The sequence below is a fragment of the Procambarus clarkii genome, chromosome 18 (assembly GCF_040958095.1).
Source record: "Procambarus clarkii isolate CNS0578487 chromosome 18, FALCON_Pclarkii_2.0, whole genome shotgun sequence".
In the NCBI taxonomy this organism is placed as follows: domain Eukaryota; kingdom Metazoa; phylum Arthropoda; class Malacostraca; order Decapoda; family Cambaridae; genus Procambarus; species Procambarus clarkii.
In genome coordinates this window covers 14,340,106-14,365,643 of record NC_091167.1, presented here as the reverse complement: position 1 = coordinate 14,365,643, position 25,538 = coordinate 14,340,106, and the positions used below count along the sequence as shown (strand labels likewise).

General features: G+C 42.8%; 1 pseudogene; it reads right to left on the bottom strand.

The window, feature by feature from the left end:
• Positions 1–25,538, bottom strand: part of LOC138365954 (2-(3-amino-3-carboxypropyl)histidine synthase subunit 2-like) — a 107,367-nt pseudogene that overhangs the window by 30,981 nt on the left and 50,848 nt on the right.

Below are 25,538 nucleotides of genomic sequence, written 5' to 3'. Positions count from 1 at the left end.
AGAAAAAAATCGTGGGCAACATTCCCGGGTGTCAGAGCCTCAGTACTGAGTGAGCCACCAAGGCTAGCGCACGCAGCATGAGCTCACAGCACTGCTGTTCAGCTTGTGACCACAGCATCACCTAAAAAGGTAAAAATATATATGTTCATGCTATTATTTAGCAATAATAGTATTACAGAAGACCCTGACTGTAATAAAACTGACCAGGATTCTGATAATAGCAGGATTGTGGTGATATTTAGTGCTGTGCTCCATGGAGGGAGGAGTAATGCTGAGGGAGGAAGGGAGGGTGGTGGTGTCGTCTTCTGACTGTGTGTGGCCACCTTTTATTGACTAGACTTACCACACCAGCTTAGTGGTTTGCAATGGTGAATACAAATGTAAATACTTATATATAACGTGTGTATAGAGTGTAATAACAGCAATAGAAGTATGTTGGGAGCCGCCATTTTGGTGAGGGAGGTGCGTCGTCTGCATGACATGCCATACTGTTTACTGGTAGCCACTATGGTCTTTGGGCAGCATACAAGCTTATTTGTACAAGTATGGTGAATAAAACAGGTAGATACTTATATATAATGTGTGTATATATATAGTGTATATATACACACCTTCCAAATGCCTCCCAACATCTCAAACCAATTCAATTTGCTGACGACATGACCTTCATTTACTCCAGTCCTGACCCCCTTGCTCTAAATGTCACAGTGAATACTGAGCTAAATAAAGTCCATCACTGGCTAACTGCCAACAAACTCACCCTCAATATTGACAAAACTTTCTATATTTTGTTTGGCAATAAATTCTCAAATCAAATAAATCTCAGGACAAACAATACCCAAATTTGTAACAAAGTAGATTGCAAATTCCTTGGCGTTCTCATTGACCACAAGCTGAATTTCCAAGGACACATTCTAAATATATCAAAAAAAGTTTCAAAAACTGTTGGCATTCTTTCTAAGATCAGATATTATGTACCTCGCCCTGCCCTGGTGACACTATTACTCTCTCATCTATCCATATCTCAACTATGGTATTTGTGCTTGGGGCTCTACTACCCAAAATCATTTACGTCCTCTAATTACTCAACGCAAAGCTGCTATTAGGACGGGATATCTAACTCTATCCCCCAGACATCACTCGGTACCCTTACTCAAATCTCTGAATATGTTAGATATTAAGTCACTGCACATCCTCTCATGTGTATTTTATATATATAAATTGCTGAACTGTAATGTCAATCCTGACCTTAAAAGCTTCCTAGAAGGTTGTAACAGATCCCATGAGCACCACACCAGAAACAAATACCTATTTAGCTACCTATGTGCTTTAATATACTGTACCTACAATTTTCTCATCTTTTTTTCATTCCATGTAACTGTTATAATTTTTTTGTCTATAAATTTTGCAAGTATTTACCTACTTAAAATTTTCTTAGATTAAGGACCTGCCCGAAACGCTGCGCGTACTAGTGGCTTTACAAGACTGTAATTACCATATTATGTATCCTCACATTCCCAATGTACATTCTTGTATATGCATAAATAAAATAAAAAATAAATAAAAATTTGATAAGCCAAGAGTACGACTTAATCAAACTAAAAATGCTTTACAAATCAAGGGACCCAGAATGTGGAATGACCTTCCCAATTATGTTAAAGACTGTACCTCTCCCAACCAGTTTAAGATAAAAAACTAAGTACTACCTAATTAACTCCATGTAACCTACCTCACCCCCAAAATGTCAACCCATGTCTACTATTTTAAACAATGCTGTTTGTTGATCAAATTGTATTTTTGCTATTTTTTTCACCATATTCCCCCCCATTTTTTTATTTTTTTATTTACTCAACACTATTTATACTTTAATCTCGATTAGTATTAAGTTTTAGTCTTAAGTGTTTTTTCCTGCCCGAAATGCTTTGCGTAATAGTGGCTTTAGGCATTGTATGTTCTAGCTCTATCTATAAATCCATCAATGTTTTGTATCTAACTTTGTATGTATGTACTTTACCTGAATAAATATTTGTATTCGTATTTGCAAGAGTGGCTGCCACTCACAGTGAGGTTACCTCAATTCTCTCCCTTCCTCCCTCCCTCACCAACATTCCTCCTTCCACAATACTATGCACAATGCTAATTATAACCACAATCCTGGTCACTAATTCCTGTAAATGAATAATTGACCACAAGTTTATTTGGAAAAGGAACCTAAAAAGTCGTTTGAAGATTCCTAGATGGACAAAATAATGCTGTGGTGCTGTGGCTAGCGCTGTGAACATCTTGAACAGCATTGAATCACTGATATTTGAACATTGTACCCAGTCATTATCACACTCAGGCTCTTCTATAATACTATCATGGCTAAATAATACAAGTTATATATATATTTTGACATTATTAGGCGATGCTGTGGTCACACGCTGAACAGCAGTGCTGTGAGCTCATGCTGCGTGCGTCAAGCTTGGTAGCTCACTCAATACTGAGGCCCCTAACACCCGGGAATTTGGCCCACGATTTTTTTTTTAAAGGGAGTCTGTTTACAAGAGCCCTGATGAAGTTGTGGTGAACCCCGTTTATCCGCGGGCTGTTTAAATCTTGCATAGTACTCCAAAGCATCACATGATGCGATGCGCAATTTACTGCAAGTCGATCAAAGCATCATATGATGCGATGCGCAATTGAAGGGTTAATAATTCTAACATGAATTTTCTCAATATTTCTTATGTTTTTTTTCACTGTTGATGGTAATTGAAAAATCAATTCTCCAAAATTCATTTTTATTTCTAGTCTGACGCGACACTTGAACGCGTTTCATAATAACTTATTACATTTTCATAGACTTTAGTTTACACACACACAACTATAACCTGCAAACACTAAACATTCAACACAAGATAGAGCAAACTTTCAACACAAGACAAGACATATAATCTCTTCCCACAACCAGACCATCACCAGAGAAGTCTTAACAAAAACACAGAAATCATCGATAGATACTGCGATAGCAGGCGGCTTGACATCTGTGAGGCACTACACATCAAGAAGTCAACACCAGCAATCAACAGCCAATTAATGCACAACTACATTCTACCCACTTCAAGACTCCGCACCAATATAGAAGCATCAAGAAATATGGGCCAATAGGCCCTTTGCAGTTACTTCCATTCTTCCCTTTAATTTACCCAATTTATACCCACTGTTTCGTCTTCTGTCTTGTGTTGAAAGTTTGTTCTATCTTGTGTTGAAAGTTTTGTTCACCTCATCAAAACTGTTGTAACATATCACCTCACTCAAATGCGGGTATATAAGATGAAAGCTGTGTATATCATAGCATAGTAGAACTCTGTTTAGTGTTTGCAGGTTATAGTTGTGTGTGTGTAAACTAAAGTCTTTGAAAATGTAATAAGTTATTACGAAACGCGTTCAAGTGTCGCGTCAGACTAGAAATAAAAATGAATTTTCGAGAATCGATTTTTCAATTACCATCGACAGTGAAAAGAAACTTAAGGTGGCAACTTTCCTGCCCGAAACGCTTTGCATAATAGTGGCTTTAGGCATTGTATGTACTAGCTATATCTATAAATCCATCTACTTTTGTATCTTACCTTGTATGTATGTACTTTACCTGAATAAAAATTTGTATTTGTATTTGTGTTAAGTCCTTATTGTGCCTAGCTTCACCAATATTATGACCCTTATGTTCTTCAAACAATAAGGTCTGAATTTCACCGACTGAGCGCAATCTTTCAACACGGTGTCGGACAGGTGTTTGGGAGTCAGAGGCGCGTGTGCCACAAATGGTTGCTCACGCAGTACTAACCTAGCCAGCAGCCCTTGTCTTTCATATTTGTTATAGCAAAAGGTTCGTTCAGTGTTTGTCGGGTAGGCTGCTCCATTATGACAATCTTTGTTTCAAATGTGTTCCATTTGTTTTCCATTTTTCATTTACGTCTCAATAATGGAGCAGCCTACCCGACAAACACTGAACGAACCTTTTTGGCATTTATCCATTTTTCAAATTGTTTCAACAATTTCTTTACTTTTTTTTTTTTTAAGAAACATGGAGCAGCCTACCTGTAAACCACCGAACGGATCTTTTTGACATTTGTTCTGTTTTTCAAAATTCTTCATTTTTTTTATTATTTACGTTTTTTTATGTAAGAAACATGGAACAGCCTACCTGCCGACCATCGAACGAACCTTTTGCTATAAGACAAATGATAAATAAATATTGAACACATTTTCAGAAAGACAAATGTCATAAAGGTTTGTTCAGTGTATGTGAGGTAGGCTGCTCCATTATTGAGACATAAATGACAAATACAAAACAAATAGAACGCATTTGAAACAAAGAAAGATTGTTATAATGGAGCAGCCTACCTGCCGAACACCGAACGAACCTTTTGACATTTGTTGTACGTATTTCAGAAATTTCATTTCTTTTTTCTACAAAAACGTCAATGCTTTGCAACATCTCAGCAGTCACCCCTTTATATCCCAGCATCATTAGCATCTTTAAACAAGAACAACATAATTTATGTGCATCGTCGGAGGCGTCTGAGAATGTGCAAGCAGCAGCGCGACCCCACCATGTGGTATTGACGTTACTCAAATCAGCGTTCGCCAGACGAGACAATTTGTTGCAGATTGGCCCGTTCGTTACCCAAAATGTTCGCCTTTTGGGGCGATCATTATGTGAGGTACCACTATATTAAATTCTGCCATCAACCGGGGTTAGGCACCCAGAAAGATAGACATCCCAAAACAAACCCCACTTGGTAAAAAATTGCAACCCAAGACCAAACAGAGACCCAGAATTCCCACCAAAAGAAATAAACAAACCTCATCAGCACAGCGTGCCACTTGTTCATGTAACTTTCCCCCCCAGGAAGGGGAAATCCAAGGATCCCAGCAGCCCACTCCCCAGTTCAGAAACTGAGCTAACGAAAACGAAACCGCCGACCAGAGGGAGGGAGGGAAAGTTACCTTGAGGCGTTTTCGGGGCTTTGCGTTGCCGCGACCCAGTTGTCGACCAGGCCTCCTATTTGCTTGACTGGTCAACCAGGCTGTTGGACTCGGCTGCTCACAGCCTGATGTATGAGTCACAGCCTGGTTGATCAGGTATCCTTTGGAGGCACTTGTCAAGTTCTCTCTTAACCCTTAGATCGTGCAATACTGTACATACATAGACGATGGGAGTAACTTTACCAAAACCGCGCAATACATATATAGACGATTGAGGCTCTAGCACACAATTTTAAATGCCCTGCAAGGGATAGGGGCAGCTATAGTCAAGCCATGACCGATAGTTAACAGATGCCACCTAGAAAAAAATCGTGGGCAACATTCCCGGGTGTCAGAGCCTCAGTACTGAGTGAGCCACCAAGGCTAGCGCACGCAGCATGAGCTCACAGCACTGCTGTTCAGCTTGTGACCACAGCATCACCTAAAAAGGTAAAAATATATATGTTCATGCTATTATTTAGCAATAATAGTATTACAGAAGACCCTGACTGTAATAAAACTGACCAGGATTCTGATAATAGCAGGATTGTGGTGATATTTAGTGCTGTGCTCCATGGAGGGAGGAGTAATGCTGAGGGAGGAAGGGAGGGTGGTGGTGTCGTCTTCTGACTGTGTGTGGCCACCTTTTATTGACTAGACTTACCACACCAGCTTAGTGGTTTGCAATGGTGAATACAAATGTAAATACTTATATATAACGTGTGTATAGAGTGTAATAACAGCAATAGAAGTATGTTGGGAGCCGCCATTTTGGTGAGGGAGGTGCGTCGTCTGCATGACATGCCATACTGTTTACTGGTAGCCACTATGGTCTTTGGGCAGCATACAAGCTTATTTGTACAAGTATGGTGAATAAAACAGGTAGATACTTATATATAATGTGTGTATATATATAGTGTATATATACACACCTTCCAAATGCCTCCCAACATCTCAAACCAATTCAATTTGCTGACGACATGACCTTCATTTACTCCAGTCCTGACCCCCTTGCTCTAAATGTCACAGTGAATACTGAGCTAAATAAAGTCCATCACTGGCTAACTGCCAACAAACTCACCCTCAATATTGACAAAACTTTCTATATTTTGTTTGGCAATAAATTCTCAAATCAAATAAATCTCAGGACAAACAATACCCAAATTTGTAACAAAGTAGATTGCAAATTCCTTGGCGTTCTCATTGACCACAAGCTGAATTTCCAAGGACACATTCTAAATATATCAAAAAAAGTTTCAAAAACTGTTGGCATTCTTTCTAAGATCAGATATTATGTACCTCGCCCTGCCCTGGTGACACTATTACTCTCTCATCTATCCATATCTCAACTATGGTATTTGTGCTTGGGGCTCTACTACCCAAAATCATTTACGTCCTCTAATTACTCAACGCAAAGCTGCTATTAGGACGGGATATCTAACTCTATCCCCCAGACATCACTCGGTACCCTTACTCAAATCTCTGAATATGTTAGATATTAAGTCACTGCACATCCTCTCATGTGTATTTTATATATATAAATTGCTGAACTGTAATGTCAATCCTGACCTTAAAAGCTTCCTAGAAGGTTGTAACAGATCCCATGAGCACCACACCAGAAACAAATACCTATTTAGCTACCTATGTGCTTTAATATACTGTACCTACAATTTTCTCATCTTTTTTTCATTCCATGTAACTGTTATAATTTTTTTGTCTATAAATTTTGCAAGTATTTACCTACTTAAAATTTTCTTAGATTAAGGACCTGCCCGAAACGCTGCGCGTACTAGTGGCTTTACAAGACTGTAATTACCATATTATGTATCCTCACATTCCCAATGTACATTCTTGTATATGCATAAATAAAATAAAAAATAAATAAAAATTTGATAAGCCAAGAGTACGACTTAATCAAACTAAAAATGCTTTACAAATCAAGGGACCCAGAATGTGGAATGACCTTCCCAATTATGTTAAAGACTGTACCTCTCCCAACCAGTTTAAGATAAAAAACTAAGTACTACCTAATTAACTCCATGTAACCTACCTCACCCCCAAAATGTCAACCCATGTCTACTATTTTAAACAATGCTGTTTGTTGATCAAATTGTATTTTTGCTATTTTTTTCACCATATTCCCCCCCATTTTTTTATTTTTTTATTTACTCAACACTATTTATACTTTAATCTCGATTAGTATTAAGTTTTAGTCTTAAGTGTTTTTTCCTGCCCGAAATGCTTTGCGTAATAGTGGCTTTAGGCATTGTATGTTCTAGCTCTATCTATAAATCCATCAATGTTTTGTATCTAACTTTGTATGTATGTACTTTACCTGAATAAATATTTGTATTCGTATTTGCAAGAGTGGCTGCCACTCACAGTGAGGTTACCTCAATTCTCTCCCTTCCTCCCTCCCTCACCAACATTCCTCCTTCCACAATACTATGCACAATGCTAATTATAACCACAATCCTGGTCACTAATTCCTGTAAATGAATAATTGACCACAAGTTTATTTGGAAAAGGAACCTAAAAAGTCGTTTGAAGATTCCTAGATGGACAAAATAATGCTGTGGTGCTGTGGCTAGCGCTGTGAACATCTTGAACAGCATTGAATCACTGATATTTGAACATTGTACCCAGTCATTATCACACTCAGGCTCTTCTATAATACTATCATGGCTAAATAATACAAGTTATATATATATTTTGACATTATTAGGCGATGCTGTGGTCACACGCTGAACAGCAGTGCTGTGAGCTCATGCTGCGTGCGTCAAGCTTGGTAGCTCACTCAATACTGAGGCCCCTAACACCCGGGAATTTGGCCCACGATTTTTTTTTTAAAGGGAGTCTGTTTACAAGAGCCCTGATGAAGTTGTGGTGAACCCCGTTTATCCGCGGGCTGTTTAAATCTTGCATAGTACTCCAAAGCATCACATGATGCGATGCGCAATTTACTGCAAGTCGATCAAAGCATCATATGATGCGATGCGCAATTGAAGGGTTAATAATTCTAACATGAATTTTCTCAATATTTCTTATGTTTTTTTTCACTGTTGATGGTAATTGAAAAATCAATTCTCCAAAATTCATTTTTATTTCTAGTCTGACGCGACACTTGAACGCGTTTCATAATAACTTATTACATTTTCATAGACTTTAGTTTACACACACACAACTATAACCTGCAAACACTAAACATTCAACACAAGATAGAGCAAACTTTCAACACAAGACAAGACATATAATCTCTTCCCACAACCAGACCATCACCAGAGAAGTCTTAACAAAAACACAGAAATCATCGATAGATACTGCGATAGCAGGCGGCTTGACATCTGTGAGGCACTACACATCAAGAAGTCAACACCAGCAATCAACAGCCAATTAATGCACAACTACATTCTACCCACTTCAAGACTCCGCACCAATATAGAAGCATCAAGAAATATGGGCCAATAGGCCCTTTGCAGTTACTTCCATTCTTCCCTTTAATTTACCCAATTTATACCCACTGTTTCGTCTTCTGTCTTGTGTTGAAAGTTTGTTCTATCTTGTGTTGAAAGTTTTGTTCACCTCATCAAAACTGTTGTAACATATCACCTCACTCAAATGCGGGTATATAAGATGAAAGCTGTGTATATCATAGCATAGTAGAACTCTGTTTAGTGTTTGCAGGTTATAGTTGTGTGTGTGTAAACTAAAGTCTTTGAAAATGTAATAAGTTATTACGAAACGCGTTCAAGTGTCGCGTCAGACTAGAAATAAAAATGAATTTTCGAGAATCGATTTTTCAATTACCATCGACAGTGAAAAGAAACTTAAGAAATATTGAGAAAATTCGTGTTAGAATTATTAAGGGGGCGTTTTACGAAAATATGCAATAAATGAAAACTGGTTCGATTTCAATCAAACTTTTTTGACTAGTTGTATATGAAATTGGGTTCAATTGGTCCTGGTCTCAGCATAGTAACATAATTAGGAAGGGAGAAAAAATATTGAATTGTGTCAAAAATTTTCCAAAATGGTCAAAATTAACATCAAACACAAGTATCAACTGAAATCATGTCTATGACTAAGCTATCACAATATCATATAATAAAGTGCTTTAATATTCTCCACTACACCAGTCTCCGTGGTGTAGTGGTCTGGCGTTCCGCGAGCGCTTTGTCTTGGGTTCGTATCCTGGCTGGGGAGGATTTACTTACTGGGCGCAAATCCTTAACTGTAGCCTCTGTTTAACTCAACAGTAAAAAGGGTACATGGATGTAACAATTCTTCGCGGCGGGGATCAAATTCCAGGGACCTGCCCGAAACCCTTCGCGTACTAGTGGCTGTACAAGAATGTAACAGCTCTTGTATTATCTCAGAAAAACAAAAAAACAAAATTTAGTTTTATGCAAAAAAAAAAAAATAGATTTTTTTTTCTCGATTTTTTCTCATTTTTTACCGGGCGATTTGCATGAAACTTATACACCTTACAAAACATAAGCCTATCTGTAAGGGTGCAAATTTTGGAGGAAATTGGTTGATGTCAACCTCAACCACAGGTGGCAGAATCTTTGACTTCGTTTATTGTCAAGTAACATAAAATTGACACTCCTCTTTAATTTTTTTTCAATTTACATGAAATTTACACCGTATATTTAGAGTACTTCTCTACAATCTCTATAAAACACTTTGTTCCTAAGTTCATTTATTGATTTTATAAATATTTGCAAACATGAAATATTTGCATATATTTTTAGGGAACTTTGACTACCTGTATTAGTAAAACTAAACATATTTTGGATAATCCACCTTATACAAATCCATTATTATATGCTAACGTGATATGACACTATGACGAGTGTCATAGAAATGATTTCATTTGAAACTTGTAATTGTAGAATATTATTGAAAATGTGCAAAATTCGTTGAAAAGAACAAATAATTAGAAATTCCCTCCCTTCTATTTAAGGAGCGATACTGAAATGTAGAACAGTTGCAGCCCTTTTTATATACCACTAGTAAAAAAAGTTTGGTTGGCATTAAACAACATTTAAAATCACGTTAAGGGGCATCACATCTTAAGGGACCACAGACCAAGTGAAGAGTAGAGGTGTTACGGGCACAAGTAATGATCACTGAACATCAGAGGTCCAAGCCTATTCAGTATTCTCCCAATAAATACTGTATAAAAAATATTGCCAGAACAAAAGAAGACATGTTCAAGAGACAAATAGACAAGTTCCTTCAGGATGTGGATGGGAAGTGACCCAGGGAGTAGAACTCTCAGAATGAACTCTAGGAATTGCCATTTCTGTGACATTCCAAAGTTCTGTGAATGCATAACTATCAGATATTCAATAAAGAGGAGTTTTTCTAATTTGATTATGAGACTGACCTGTGACAACTGCTGCATAATGGGCAGGGCTGTAGCTACAGCCTGCTTGGAGACTATGGTGGACATCTGGTAAGCAGGCAGCTCCTGGTGGTGGTGGTGGTGGTGCTGCTGCTGCTGCTGCTGCTACTGCTGCTGCTGCTGCTGCTGCTGTTTCTGCTGCTGCTGCTGCTGCTGCTGCTGCTGTTGCAGCTGCTGCTGCTGCTGCTGCTGCTGCTGTTGCAGCTGTTGCTGCTGCTGCCGCAAGATCTGAGTTTCCAGAAGTGTCAAGGATTGAGCTGCACATTTGAGTTTGTGCAGCAGCAGCTTCATTATTATGGTCATCGAGGTCCATACGTGCAGGAATAAGACTAGACATGGTCCTATTACACCCCTGAATAATGTGTGAATTCATGCAATTTAAAATAATAATTTTTAATTAGATATGCTTCAAGCCACTGAGAATTTCAAAAACTTCAATCAATATTCTTTATAACAGGAGGTTCTAAGGTTGAAGATGCTATACAAATGCATATTATATAACAATCTAAAAAAAAAAACAGCGTTGAATGTAATGAAACGCCATTTTCTGGGTGAGACTCAGAGGCTCTCCGGAGCTTACTAGGCTGATATGCTAATGTCAGACTTTGGCATCAGTCATGTGTATGGAGTTCTGTGGGCCTACCGGGGACCACAGCCAGAACCTGGCCCCCTCAGAGAGGCATGGGGAGCAATGGCCTATAGAAATCCCCGTGTGGTTGGAGCATTCTATGTCTGCCATTGACCGGGTCAGGCGCCCAGAAAGGTAAGCATCCCAAAACAAACCCCAATTCTGGTGAAAATATTGCTACCAAAAGCTGAATAAGTGGATAGAACTCCCCTAAAAGAAACGAGCAAACGGTCATGACGTCACACGTTTTTGGATTAGCTGCTTCCCGGCTCCCACCCCCTCCCCAGGAGGGGGAAGAAGGAGGCCTAGACCCCCTTACGCCGGCTATTCACCCTTCAGTTCTTAGGCTGGATGTCAAAACAAGTGAAAAACCGTCGACCGGAGGGAGGGAGGGATGCCGGGGAGCCTCCATGTCTCACTCATAAATGGCATTTCATTACATTCAACGCTGGTTTTCTGAGGGGAGCTCCTTCGGCTCCCCAGAGCTAACTACCCACAGAGGAAAAACTTAGAGACTTACCCGGGAGGCGGTCGCTGCTCACTCCTCAACTCGAAGTCGAGACAACTGGCTACAACCGCCGACCCAAAGCGACACAGGCCCGACTAGGCCCAGGGACGTTCACAAGGTAACGAGCAGCCAGGATCCTGTTCGACAGCCAAAAGCCCCACGCCTGAATGTCAGCCCACGACATGTTGCCAAAGACGGCAGCAAGAGCAATGAACTTACAAACGTCATGGGCACAGGGATAGACTGCAGGCTGGCTAGCCGTAATAATTCTGAGGACGACCTGGGAGACCTGCACCCGCGAACAGGGAAGAAGGGAAATTGGATCAACCCAAAGCACATCCCCGGACACAGCTGTGGCACGCAAGTAACGGCGAAGAGCCTCAACAGGACACAAAACCATGATGCATCCCCGGCCTAACCAACCAAGCATCCACAACCCAGGGACCCCTCTGGAAAGCAGCAGTCTCATTCTTTGCCAGAAAAGAAGGAGACGGTTGCAAACGAACAAAGCCATCACAAAGACTGAAAGAACAGAAACCCCTGCACGGAGGAGAGAATGAAGCTCACTAACCTGACCCCCAGAGGCCAATGCCAACAGAAAAAAAGAGCCTTGGAGAAACAATCCTGAACTGAAGGGGCCACAACAAACCGAGGAGAAGAAAGATAAGAGAGCACTCAGTCTAATGACCAGGATGGCTTAGGCGGCGCATGACCAGGACGGAGGTGAAACAACGCCCGAGATAGCTTGCAAAATGGTGCAGAAGTAACATCAATACCGAAAGCAAGCTAAAGCGGCTCCGCCAGCGCCACACGATACGAAGCGACAGTGTTCGGCATAAGGTGATATTCCTGGAACAACCAAGAGAGAAAGGACAACACCACCCTAACAGAAAGCGAAGTACAACGACGAAGACGCAGGAAGAAACGGAAGGACCGCCAGGAAACTTCATACTGCCGCCGAGACAAAACCCGCAGGTGGAACACTAACAAGGAAGCCACCTGATCACCATAGAGATGATGATAAACTCGAGTCAAACACACCATACGCGAAGACTCGAGGAGAAGATTGAACCAGCCACATGACGTTTGGGTCCGATCTGTTGGAAGAGGCGAAGCCGCAGGAAAACCTCCAGGTTCGGACACCAGGCAAGCAGCACCTGAAACCACGGCTGAGCTGGCCACCACAGGACCAAAAGGTCTACTCTTTCCTGGTAGGTCTCCAAGCCAGTCAGGACCTGGAGCAACAGCTGAACCGGGGGAAAGAGGTACAGGAACCCCCACCATGACTAGTCCTACTGAAAGGCATCTACGCCAACGGCCTCGCAATCGGGGAAGGGCACCACGTACTGGGGAAGGCGCTGCGACCACGCCGACGCGAAGAGGTCCACCTCGGGGCGCCCGAACATCTGGCAGAGCCAATGGAAGGGGTTGGCATCGACCGTCCATTCCGTGGAGAGGGGAACGAAACGAGACAGGCCGTCGGCCAAAACGTTGGACACATCCCGCACGTGAACTGCCAGGAGAGCCAAACCCTGGGAACTCAGCAGACGAATCACCCTTAGCAGCCAGTGCCAAAGAGCCAAGGACAGCATCGAATCCCCCCTCGGTTCAGGCAACAAACCATCGGGGAGCAGTCTGAACGGAGCCGGATCGTCGATTTGCAGGCGATCCGAATCCCCCGAAGCGCAAACCACACTGCTGCGAACTCCCACACTGCACTGTGGGGTCGACAGAGGGACGGACCCCACTGAATCTGGCCGGCCTGGTGAGCACTGGTCACAAAGCCCCAGCCGAGAGATGACGCATCCATGAACACATCGAGTGAGGGCTCGGGCAGGCGCCAAGGCACTGAACCCCGAAAAACAAACCCGAAGAGGAAGTGGGCGACACAGCTGCCGACACAAAGCCCCCGGGGGTCAAACCCTGCGATAACGAGAGAGGCGGAAGGGACGTCCCCGAAGGAACCAGAAAAGCCGACAAAGCCAAACCCGACCCGGTAGGTAGACCAACATCACGATGTTCAGGCTCCCGCACAAACCCTCGAGCAACCGCCGGGAGCCCTCCCCCAGTAACAGGCGCAAGCGGGACCGCAGCCGAAGGAGAGACTCCGGAGGAAGATACAAGGAAGCGGTCCGAGAGTCCCACACAAGACCCAGCCATGAACGAACCTGGGAGGGCACCAGATGGGACTTCCTTCAGCTCACCAAGAACCCAAACCCGGCGAGCTGGGAAAGAACCAAATCCCTGGCTAACAAACAACTGGACCGATTGGGAGCCCAAACTAGCCAGTCGTCGAGGTAGGCCAACACCCAAACACCTAAAAGACGCAGACGGGCCACGACAACCCACATGAGGTGTGTGAACAAGCGAGGTGCCAGGTTCAACCCGAATGGGAGACAACGAAAGCGGTAACTCTGCCGCCCCAGAACAAAACCGTGCCAGTTCCTGAACCCCGGATGAATCGGGGCGTGCCAATAAGCGTCCCAGAGGTCCAGGAACACCATCCGAGAACCCAGCTCCAACAGCAATTGAACTTGAGACAGCGTAGTCATCCGAAAGGAGGGGCAATGAACCCAGGGGTTCAGACGGGACAAGTCCAGAATGAACCATAGGTCACTGGAAACAGACGGGAAACCCATCTGAGGGACATCATTTTGACGACGCCCAAGCGTACCCACTCCAAGACAACTTGACAGAGTGCAGGAGAGGAGAAATGCCCCGTCAGCCCCAAACCCCCCGAAGGGGAAGGGGCCACCCAACGCCACCGCAGGCCGAAGGAAACGACCCGAAATGCCCACAAATCGTGGGACCAGGCGTGAGCGAACAGTGCAATCCCCCCCCCCCCCCATCGCCTCATCAATGCTGCAAAAGGGCCAGCGCCACTTAAAGAGACCCAGAACCCCACACAGGGTGAACACCTCGCCAACCAGCTGAAGGTGGGTCCGAAGGCGGAGCCAAGCCCGAATCTGGCACCAGTGGCCTACCATGACGAGAGGAACCCCGAGCCCTGGCATGACCCCTCCGGGCAAGCAACCCCCGGAGAACCAACAAGTCTGACATTGGACAACAACTGGCCGAGCCCGCCTGAATATACTGCACCACGGCTGCGGGAGCAAAAAGCAGCGGACAATAGAGCGAAGACATTCTAAAAGTCAGGGCCCATGCCGATTCCAAAGAGGAGGCCAGCACCGCCTGTCGACACGCGAGCCGGGCAGCGTAAAACTTGGCAACTGCATCCCGCAAGATCGGCCAAACAGCTTCAACAAGGCAGCCGAACCCAAGGCACCGGAACGGCCCCGAGCGCCCCCACGTCCTCCTGAGGCCAGTCCGAAGACAGCTCTAGGAGGGAAAAGAAGCACAAGGCTGAAGCCAAGAGGCCCCTGGCGCTCAAATCCTCCGGCCACCTGCGCAGTCGAAGGGGAAGGAATCTGCACATGGAGCTGCTGAACACCAACATCCCGGGAAAGGGACGGAGCAAACAAGCACTCATTGAGGTGCTCAGGTCGCCCCCCCAGGAAAACTTGAACCACAGGAGAAACCTCGCGCCACTCAAGTAGGCGGGAACGACAGAAAGAATGCCAGGCCTCGAAGGCGAATATAGGACAGTCCGCCAGTCAGGACGACTCCAGAACTTCGTAACAGACCCAGAAAGAGAACAAAGTTCTAAACCTGAAAGATGACGGATCCTTCACCGAGGCGTAATCCGGGTCACGCAGAAGGTAAGCCGCAAGGGCCGCCTGCACCGCAGACAGTTGGATGCGGGAAGCTGAAAACCTCCAGAAGGACGGAACCAACGCACCCGAGGGGACACGGAACCGAACTCGGGGAGGCGCAGACACCAAATCCAAGTTGTACGCGGAGGGGGGAAAAGAGAACCCCACTCCTTGAAACAATAAGCCCCCCTCTGAGGGTAGAAAAACCCAGGCGGGGTCCAGTGGGGCCCAAGGCCCCAAAGTCAGCCCCTCCCCAGCCCCAGGATCCCCCTCCTCGGGACCCGGGGCCGAGTCATTCCCCAGAGCACCGGGCCCCTAAAGAAAAGGCCGGCGCAGCCGAGTAAGCCGAACAGAAGGGGGCCCCACTGGTCAGACCCAGAGGCTTCGGCAGGGAGATCGAACTCGAAGGCCTCTGTCACCACACCGGAAGGGACATCCCCGAGACCACCCGAGACTCAAGACCATCTAAACCCTGCCCCGACTCCAAAACCCTCAGATGTTTCAGAGCCGGAAGCAGGGGGGGGGGGCCTTCCTCTCAAACACAGAAGGGGGAAGGAACAGGGGGCGTGGACTGAACCAAGGCCGAAGCGACCCCCACCCCCAAGTCCAAGTCCCTATAAGCAAAATGGAGCAGCCTCGGGGCATCCGGGTGAGCAACCAACCTAGTGCATTGCAACAACCTAAAGCGTGCATGCAATGCCTGCGCTGCCTGTACCCACAAAAGATCATTATTGGACTGGGTAAATTGAGTCACTAGCAATCAGCAGTACTCACAGGACTCAGGGTCGAAAGTGTCACCGACCCAACAGGCAGCGTCACGGAGGCAAAAACCGTGAGGGTCACCCTGAGTCAAGGGGACTGAGTATCCCTCAATCTTGCATGAAGCGATGGGGGGCTTCGGGGACACATCCATTGGACCCACATGCCCCTTTGGGGATTTCCAGGGTCCTGAGTGCTTACTATAGGATGACTTGTGCCCAGGTAATCCCAGGCATGGTACTGCTAACCAGCGCCCAAAACTATCAAACAACAATCTAAAAACTGCACCCCCAGGGATGTGTACACTCAAAGGGACCTAGCAGGGGGGCAGCACCGAATAACTGTGCACAGGTCAGGCCCAATAAAGGCAAAGCAAGGCAGACTGTTCCCCCCCCCCCCAAAGGTACAAAACAAAAAGAAAAAAAAACCTGCAAGAGGACAACACACCCCAAGGAACAGAGCCAGCTGCCGTGAATGGTGACAACAAGCTGCGCAGCACCCTGCGCCCCACCAGTGCAAACTGCCTCTTACCCTAAGGTAAACAAGGAAGACAAAACCCCCAAGCACCCAAAGGGCAGCCGAAAAACCAAGCAGTCAGACGGCCTAGCAGAGGCAGACCCTGAGGAACTTATGGAAGGTGGCCCCAAGCTCCAAGGGCAGTACTTACAGGGCACCTAGGGACGATAACCCTAGGCGCATACAGCCCGAGTATCGTAGAATAACTCCTGGCTCTCACACCCCTGGAAGATAGCCACCACACACTAAGTACAGTGCTGAAAAACACTGGAACCAAGCACACGCCCACTGCTTCTAGTATCAGCCTGAGAACTATGGGGTGGATAGCCGGCATGAGGGGTCTGGGGCTCCCCCTTCCCCCTCCCAGGGAGGGGGGGGAGGGGAACCGGGAAGCAGCTAGTCCAAAGACGTGTGACGTCATGATCGTTTGCTCGTTTCTTTTAGGGAGTTCTATCCACTTGTTTGGCTTTTGGTAGCAATATTTTCACCAGAATAGGGGTTTGTTTTGGGATGCTTACCTTTCTGGGCGCCTGACCCGGTCAATGGCAGACATAGAATGTCTGACATAGAATGCTCCAACCACACGGGGGGTTTTATGGGCCATTGCTCCCCCTGCCTCTCTGAGGGGGCCAGGTTCTGGCTCGTGGTCCCCAGTAGGCCCATAGAACTCCATACACATGACTGATAGCAAAGTCTGTCATTAGCATATCAGCCTAGTAAGCTCCGGGGAGTTGAAGGGGCACTCCCCAGAAAAACACACACACACACAGAAAAATGAGGGCTGTGATCAGAGGCAATGTATCAGACTGGAGAAATGTCACAAGTGGAGTACCACAGGGTTCAGTTCTTGCACCAGTGATGTTTATTGTCTACATAAATGATCTACCAGTTGGTATACAGAATTATATGAACATGTTTGCTGATGATGCTAAGATAATAGGAAGGATAAGAAACTTAGATGATTGTCATGCCCTTCAAGAAGACCTGGACAAAATAAGTACATGGAGCGCCACTTGGCAAATGGAATTTAATGTTAATAAATGCCATGTTATGTGGAATAGGAGAACATAGTATGAACATAGAATGTGGAATAGGAGAACATAGACCCCACACAACCTATATATTATGTGAGAAATCTTTAAAGAATTCTGATAAAGAAAGAGATCTAGGGGTGGTTCTAGATAGAAAACTATCACCTGAGGACCACATAAAGAATATTGTGCGAGGAGCCTATGCCATGCTTTCTAACTTCAGAATTGCTTTTAAATACATGGATGGCGATATACTAAAGAAATTGTTCACGACTTTTGTTAGGCCAAAGCTAGAATATGCAGCAGTTGTGTGGTGCCCATATCTTAAGAAGCACATCAACAAACTGGAAAAGGTGCTAAGACATGCTACTAAGTGGCTCCCAGAACTGAAGGGCAAGAGCTACGAGGAGAGGTCAGAGGCAATAAATATGCCAAAACTAGAAGACAGAAGAAAAAAAGGTGATATGATCACTACATACAAAATAGTAACAGAAATTGATAAAATCGATAGGGAAGATTTCCTGAGACCTGGAACTTTAAGAACAAGAGGTCATAGATATAAACTAGCTAAACACAGATGCCGAAGAAATATAAGAAAATTCACTTTCGCAAACAGAGTGGTAGACGGTTGGAACAAGTTAGGGGAGAAGGTGGTGGAGGCCAAGACCGTCAGTAGTTTCAAAGCATTATATGACAAAGAGTGCTGGGAAGACGGGACACCACGAGCGTAGCTCTCATCCTACGCTCATCCTATTCATAGCTCTCACAAGGGATTCGTCAATCACAAGCTTCTGAGCTGGTACATAGAAATCCCTTTACTTTCCGGTAAGTTCATTCAGTACGTGCCTTACCTACCAAAGCCTATCATCATCATTCCTGTCTTCATCATTTGCAAAGTGAAGACACCTGAGGATTATCGCAAATCGGTCTCGAGACATATATTTGCCGAACATTGGTGTTGGAACAGTATGGTCTTTGCTCTAATAATGGTCGATTACGTGTTTGACACAATGTTTCATCAATATACAGTGCCAAAAACACATACATTTCGCCTACAGTCGTATCTTTCCATCGCTGCAAACGTGAATAATCGGATACCTCCTCCTCATCAATGAGATCACTCGCATATTTGTTCGTCTCATGAACAAGATGTTCCATTAGCGGCTCATCAACATATGCAGTAAAATAGTCCATTTCACACATATCTGCACCTTTATCAAATGCTGCTGATGCGACAAATTGTCGCTTGGCAACACCACACACTCCTCCACTGGCACTAGCGAAACTATTTTCCGATTCTAAGTCACTAAAACCGGAAAATGATTCACCTTCTTCAGAATCGTCGAGCAAAACATCAATATCTTGCAAGGGACCACATGAACTGTATGGTCTTGCACAAATTGGGGTCGAGTGAGGGCGAGGAGGCATGAGCGAGATGCTAGGCCTAGCCCTGGTGGAGCCAGCATGTTCACACTCGTCGTCGGTCGTATCCACCTCTGAGGGCTGTGTGTAGTCATGATCAAAGTCTGAGTCGTCTATATCAGACTCATCACCACCCGGGAACAAATTACGAGTAATTTCCTCCTCGGTCAGAGGTCGCAAGGAACGTCTCGCTGAGTGGGGTCGGTCGTTGGGATTTGATGCGCTCGCCATGGTGTCCGCTGGGTAACTGAGCTCTGTACACAAAGGGGACCCAGCTGGATTTTTTTCCCAGGCGGGGTTTGTTTATGGTCGGTTGAGGCTCGCCAATGACTACCCCTATCCCACGCAGGGAGTTTAAATTATAGCGCTAGACATGAAATCATATATAAATGATGTGAGCGGTTTCGGTTTTGTCACTGATATCACATATATAGGATATGTGCGGTTTGATGGTTAATCAACTGAGCTACGACATGGTCAAAAGGAGTTGAAATCGAAGTTCTACTGAACTTATTGGATCCTGCAGCCTCTCCGAGGCACAAACCTGTGTGTAATGAAGGGCGAAGAAGGAGAACGGCCTATTAACATAGCTCGAGTGCATGGTGTGAATTGTGTAAAACCCTGGTTTGTGCCTCGGAGAGGCTGCAGGATCCAGTAAGTTTAGTAGAACTTCGGTTTCAACTCCTTTTGACCATGTCGTAGCTCAGTCGATTAAGGCAGCGTCTGGGATGCTCTCGGACGCAGGTTCAAATCCTCGTCATGGCCCTTGTGGATTTGTTCATTTGATGCATCACGCAACTGTGATTTCTGTGTGTAGAGAGAGGGGTAGTGAAGAATAAGGAGAGAGGGAACATGTTCCTGAAAATAGTATACACTAATGTAGATGGAGTGAGATCGAAGATACTGGAGTTAAGTGATGTAATACAGCTGCAGACACCAGACATTGTTGCACTCACTGAGACCAAAACTTGAAGATGTTATTTTAAATGAGGTCATATTCCCAAGGGGCTACTCAATTTGGAGACGGGACAGAAAAATTAAGAAAGACGGTGGCGTTGCTGTGCTGGTGAAAGAACGCCTAAAGGTGAACGAAATAATGATTGCCAATCCACGAGAAGTTGATGTAATAGCACTAGAGATCTGCCATGAGGATGATAAACTAATGATCATAAATGCATACAGTCCACCGCTAAGCAGCAAATGGTCAAAGGAGGAGCTACATAGTAAACAAGAGGGTCATATAACAATAATCAGAGAGATTATAGCGAGAGCGGATAAAGATTGAGCACGACTATCAGCAGGACTTCAACTTGAAATCCATAGACTGGGAAGCATATGAAGCTAGAACAGAGGATTTTTGGACCTGTAGATTTGTAAACCTCATCCTGGAAACTTTCTTGTATCAACATGTTAAACAAGCTACGAGGATGAGGGAAGGGGACGTTCCCTCCATGCTAGATTTGACATTTACCAGGATGGAGGAAGAGATATTTGACACTCAGTATCTTCCTCCATTGGGTAAAAGTGACCATGTCTTTTTGGGAATAAAGTATGCAATGCGTTATAATCTGGAAGAAAATATGGAGGTTGAAGCAGTTGAAAAACCTGACTTCAGGAGAGGACATTATGGCGACCTTGAAATTTTTTTTAGTGATTATAATTGGACAGACTTATTGCTAGGCAAGGAAGTGAATGAGATGTAAATCAAGTTTTGTGAAATATATGATAAAGGCACAAAAAAATTTATAACAAAACAGAAATGCAGAACTAGGAAACAGGATTGGTTCAACAGAAATTGCGAGAGGGCCAGAGACCAAAAGACACAAAAATGGAATCAATATAGGAAGAGGCCGAACCCCCAAACATACCAGTCATACAAAGATGAGAAACTACATGGCAGTGAGGAGAGAGGCAGAAAGAAATTTTGAAAAAGGGATTGCAGACAAATGTAATACAGAACCAGGTTTATTCTATAAATTCATAAACAACAAATTGCAGTTAAAGGATAATATTCAGAGATTGAAAATGGGAAATAGATTCACAGAAAATGAAAAGGAAATGTGTAAAACATTAAACGAAAAGTTCCAAAGTGAATTTGTACAATATGAAATCCTCAGGGAACCAGACACAATAAGAATTCCAGAGAACAACATAGAACACATAGAGGTGTCTAGAGACGAAGTGGAAAGAATGCTCAAGGAGCTAAGTAAGAACAAAGCAGTTGGTAAAGATGGAGTTTCACCATGGGTTCTGAGAGAATGTGCATCTGAGCTCAGCATTCCACTTCAACTGATTTTTTCAGGCATCCCTGTTTACAGGCGTTGTAGCTGTTGTGTGGAAAAAGGCTAACATAGTTCCAATCTACAAAAGTGGTAGCAGGGAAGACCCCCCTCAATTATAGACCTTTATCATTAACAAGCGCGAGCGCTATGTCATGGGTTCGTATCCTGGCTGGGGAGGATTTACTGGGCGCAATTCCTTAACTGTAGCCTCTGTTTAACACAACAGTAAAATGTGTACTTGGATGAAAAAACGATTCTTCGCGGCAGGGGATCGTATTCCAGGGACCTGCCCGAAACGCTACTCGTACTAGTGGCTGTACAAGAATGTAACAACTCTTGTATATATCTCAAAAAAAAAAAAAAAAAAAAAAAAAAAAAAAAAAAAAAAAAGTGTAATAGTCAAAATATTGGAAAAAATAATTAAAACTAAATGGGTAGAACACCTGAAGAAAAACGATATAATAGTAAACAGTATGGGTTTTCGATTTGGAAGATCCTGTGTAACGAACTTACTCAATTTCTATGATCGAGCCACAGAGATTTTACAGGAAAGAGATGGTTGGGTTGACTGCATCTATCTGAACCTAAAAAAGCCTTTCGACAGAGTTCCACATAAGAGGTTGTTCTGGAAACTGGAACATATTGGAGGGGTGACAGGTAAGCTTCTAACATGGATGAAAAATTTCCTGACTGACAGAAAAATGAGGGCCGTAATCAGAGGCAATGTATAAGATTTGAGGAATGTCATGAGTGGAGTACCACAGGGTTCAGTTCTGCACCGGTAATGATCATTGTCTATATAAACGATCTATCAGTTGGAATACAAAATTATATGAACATGTTTACTGATGATGATAAGATAATAGGGAAAATAAGAAACCTAGATGATTGTCATGCCCTTCAAGAAGACCTGGACAAAATTAAGTATGGAGCAATACTTGGCAAATGGAATTTAATGTGAATAAAATGCCATGTTATGGAATGTGGAATTGGAGAACATAGACCCCACACAACCTATAAATTATGTGAGAAATCTTTAAAGAATTCTGACAAAGAAAGGGATCTAGGGGTGGTTCTAGATAGAAAACTGTCACCTGAGGACCACATTAAGAACATTGTGTGAGGAGCCTATGCTACACTTTCTGTCACCTGAGGACCACATTAAGAACATTGTGCGAGGAGCCTATGCAACGCTTTCTAACTTCAGAATTGCTTTTAAATACATGGATAAAGAAATACTAAAGTAATTGTTCACGACTTTTGTTAGACCGAAGCTGGAATATGCAGTTGTTGTGTGGTGCCCATATCTTAAGAAGCACATCAACAGACTGGAAAAGGTGCAAAGACATGCTACTAAGTGGCTCCCAGAACTGAAGGGCAAGAGCTACGAGGAGAGGTTAGAGGCATTAAATATGCCAAAACTAGAAGACAGAAGGAAAAGAGGTGATATGATCACTACATACAAAATAGTAACAGGAATTGATAAAATCGATAGGGAAGATTTCCTGAGACCTGGAACTTTAAGAACAAGAGGTCATAGATATAAACTAGCTAAACACAGATGCCGAAGAAATATAAGAAAATTCACTTTCGCAAACAGAGTGGTAGACGGTTGGAACAAGTTAGGTGAGAAGGTGGTGGAGGCCAAGACCGTCAGTAGTTTCAAAGCGTTATATGACAAAGAGTGCTGGGAAGACGGGACACCACGAGCGTAGCTCTCATCCTGTAACTACACTTAGGTAATTACACCCTTTCTCACACACTCCTTGTATCAACACCTGCATCAGAGGAGCTCTAGAATATTTTAACATTCCTAAGTATTGTAGTACAGGTTGATGAGAGTGAGTGGTGTCCCAAGGAACATAAAGGTGTAGTGATTTTAAAAAATAAGTAAGATAACATGAATGTGACAGGGGAAGTGAAAAATTTGGATGAGAAAAAGTTGCCCTAGTGTTATCAGTGCAGATGACAAAATTCAAGATAGCCGTCGGCAAGAGGAAAAGCAAAACAGAGCTAGATTTTGGTGGTTTCAATGAAGAAAGCATTGATATAAGCAGTCTACACAACAAGTTGGCAAAATTAGAAATAGTGAACTATCATGTAGAAATAATCAGCAAATTGAGAGAAAGTAATGACCATTTAAGTAGCAAAGTACTGTATTAGGTCTTGAAGGGTTAGTGAAAGACTTGTGCAAGAAAAAGAATCAATTGGAAACAAATTGGAAAGCCATGGAAGAGGAAAACAAAGTATATTGAAGTGAGGACGAAGAGGTAGAACAGCTTGTTGGCAGAGCCCGAGTGCATGGAGGAATTGTGTAAAACCCTGGTTTGTGTCTCGAAGAGGCTGCAGGATCCGTGAGAGGACAGTGGAACTCAGGGTTGCAATTCTTTTACTGTGTCATGGCCTAGTTGACTAAGGGAGCGTTTGGGATCATCCTGGGCGTAAGTTCGAACCCCTCATCATAGCATTTGTGGATTTGTTCAATCAGAGGAAAATAAACTTGAAAATAGCTTTGGAAGAAGTTAAAGCAAATTAAAACATAAATGACTACAGTAGGTTAGGTAAGGAAATTCAACAGGAAAAACAGCTTTTGTCAGTACAGATGGAGGAAGTTACACAGGGAATAGAACAGTGCAAGATGGATATGCAACTCACCTATGCACAAGTGGCCAAGGGGAAGGAAAAAATAGAAGAAACAGTAAAGGAAGTCAAACACTGTAGCAACCAGGATAAAACAAACATTAGGCTGGAAGTCAGAAAGGAACTGGCATCAAATCCTAAATTGGTGCAAAACACAGTTGATCAAAGTCCCTGATAATTTTTTTTGGTCGCAAAGAAAAGGAGATAAAATCTAGGTTCGAAAGAGCAGTAGAAGCGAAAGTAGTAGGTAAAATTGTTGGCATCGTGGATGTCTTACTACCATAGAGAATGTCTGCGACTACAAGAGAATTGGCAGGTACTTAATAGGGAAAGCTCAACCTTTGAGGATCCCCCTAAATGGTGCCAAACAGATGGAAGAAGTTGAATTAAACTTGATAGTTGCTCCCGCAAGTCTGATCTTATCAAATCAAATCAAATCAAATGTTTATTTAGGTAAGGTACATACATACAAGAGATTTTACAAAGAGTGATGGATTTATAGATAGGGCTAGTACATACAATGCCTAAAGCCACTATTACGCAAAGCATTTCGGGCATGAAAAACTTAAATGACTAAAGCTTAATACTAATTGAGCATAAAGGATAAAATGAGTTGAAAACAAATAAAAAAAAAAAGATAAAAAGGGGGAAACGTGGCTGAAAAAGCAGCACAAATACAATTCGGTCGACAAACAGCGTCATTTAAAAAAACAGACATTGGTTAACAACAGAGGGGTAACCCAGCAAACATTTTCATGTTTTTAAAACATCCTAAAAACGACATTTCATTGTTTTCAGCACGTTTATAATTACGTTTAGAAAAGGTTTTTTGAGAACTTTTATATACAACCTTAGAACGTAAATAATTAACATTTCTAAAAACTTTTTTATAATCTTTTAATTACCTACATTAAAACGTTTAGGGTAAATTAGGGTATAATAATTTTTTAATTCATATCTGAAATAGAAAGGGAGAGAAAGAAAGAAGACATATCTGAGAAAGAAATGGACATCCTATATATGTATGTGTAAATTACAAATAAATAGGGTACAAAAAGAGAATTAAAATATTATATTTATTTAATTAAGAATGAGTAATACAACAAAATATATGTAATAGCTCGAAATATATAGACTATATCTATAACAGAATATAAAAGTAAAAATTTAAAAATCTATAAAAATCTATATATGCAATATGTGAACACAATAGATTTTGTGATCAAGCAGCCTGTGATTCATGTCATGCTGAGATCAGTCTGACGTTACAAGCAGTTATTGTTACTTAAAACTAAAACAAGTAAAATTTTCCGAGTATACATATAACACTATAGTTTTTCTATGACTAATAATAAAAATCTATTAATCAAAAGTTTAGGACTAATTAACTAAAAATAAAAATCTACAAGTGAATGTAAACAGTCAAGTATAATATTCATGTAGAAAGAGAAAGAAAAAGAGAGAGAGAAGGAAAGAAAGAGAAAGAAAGAAAGGGAGAAAGAGAGAGAGAAAGAAAAGAAAAAAGTCATGTATAATATTCATATTAGCACCATGCAATATAACTTAGATTAAGTAAAAATCTCAGACATTTTTAAATCAAATGAAATATGAGAGCCAGAGAG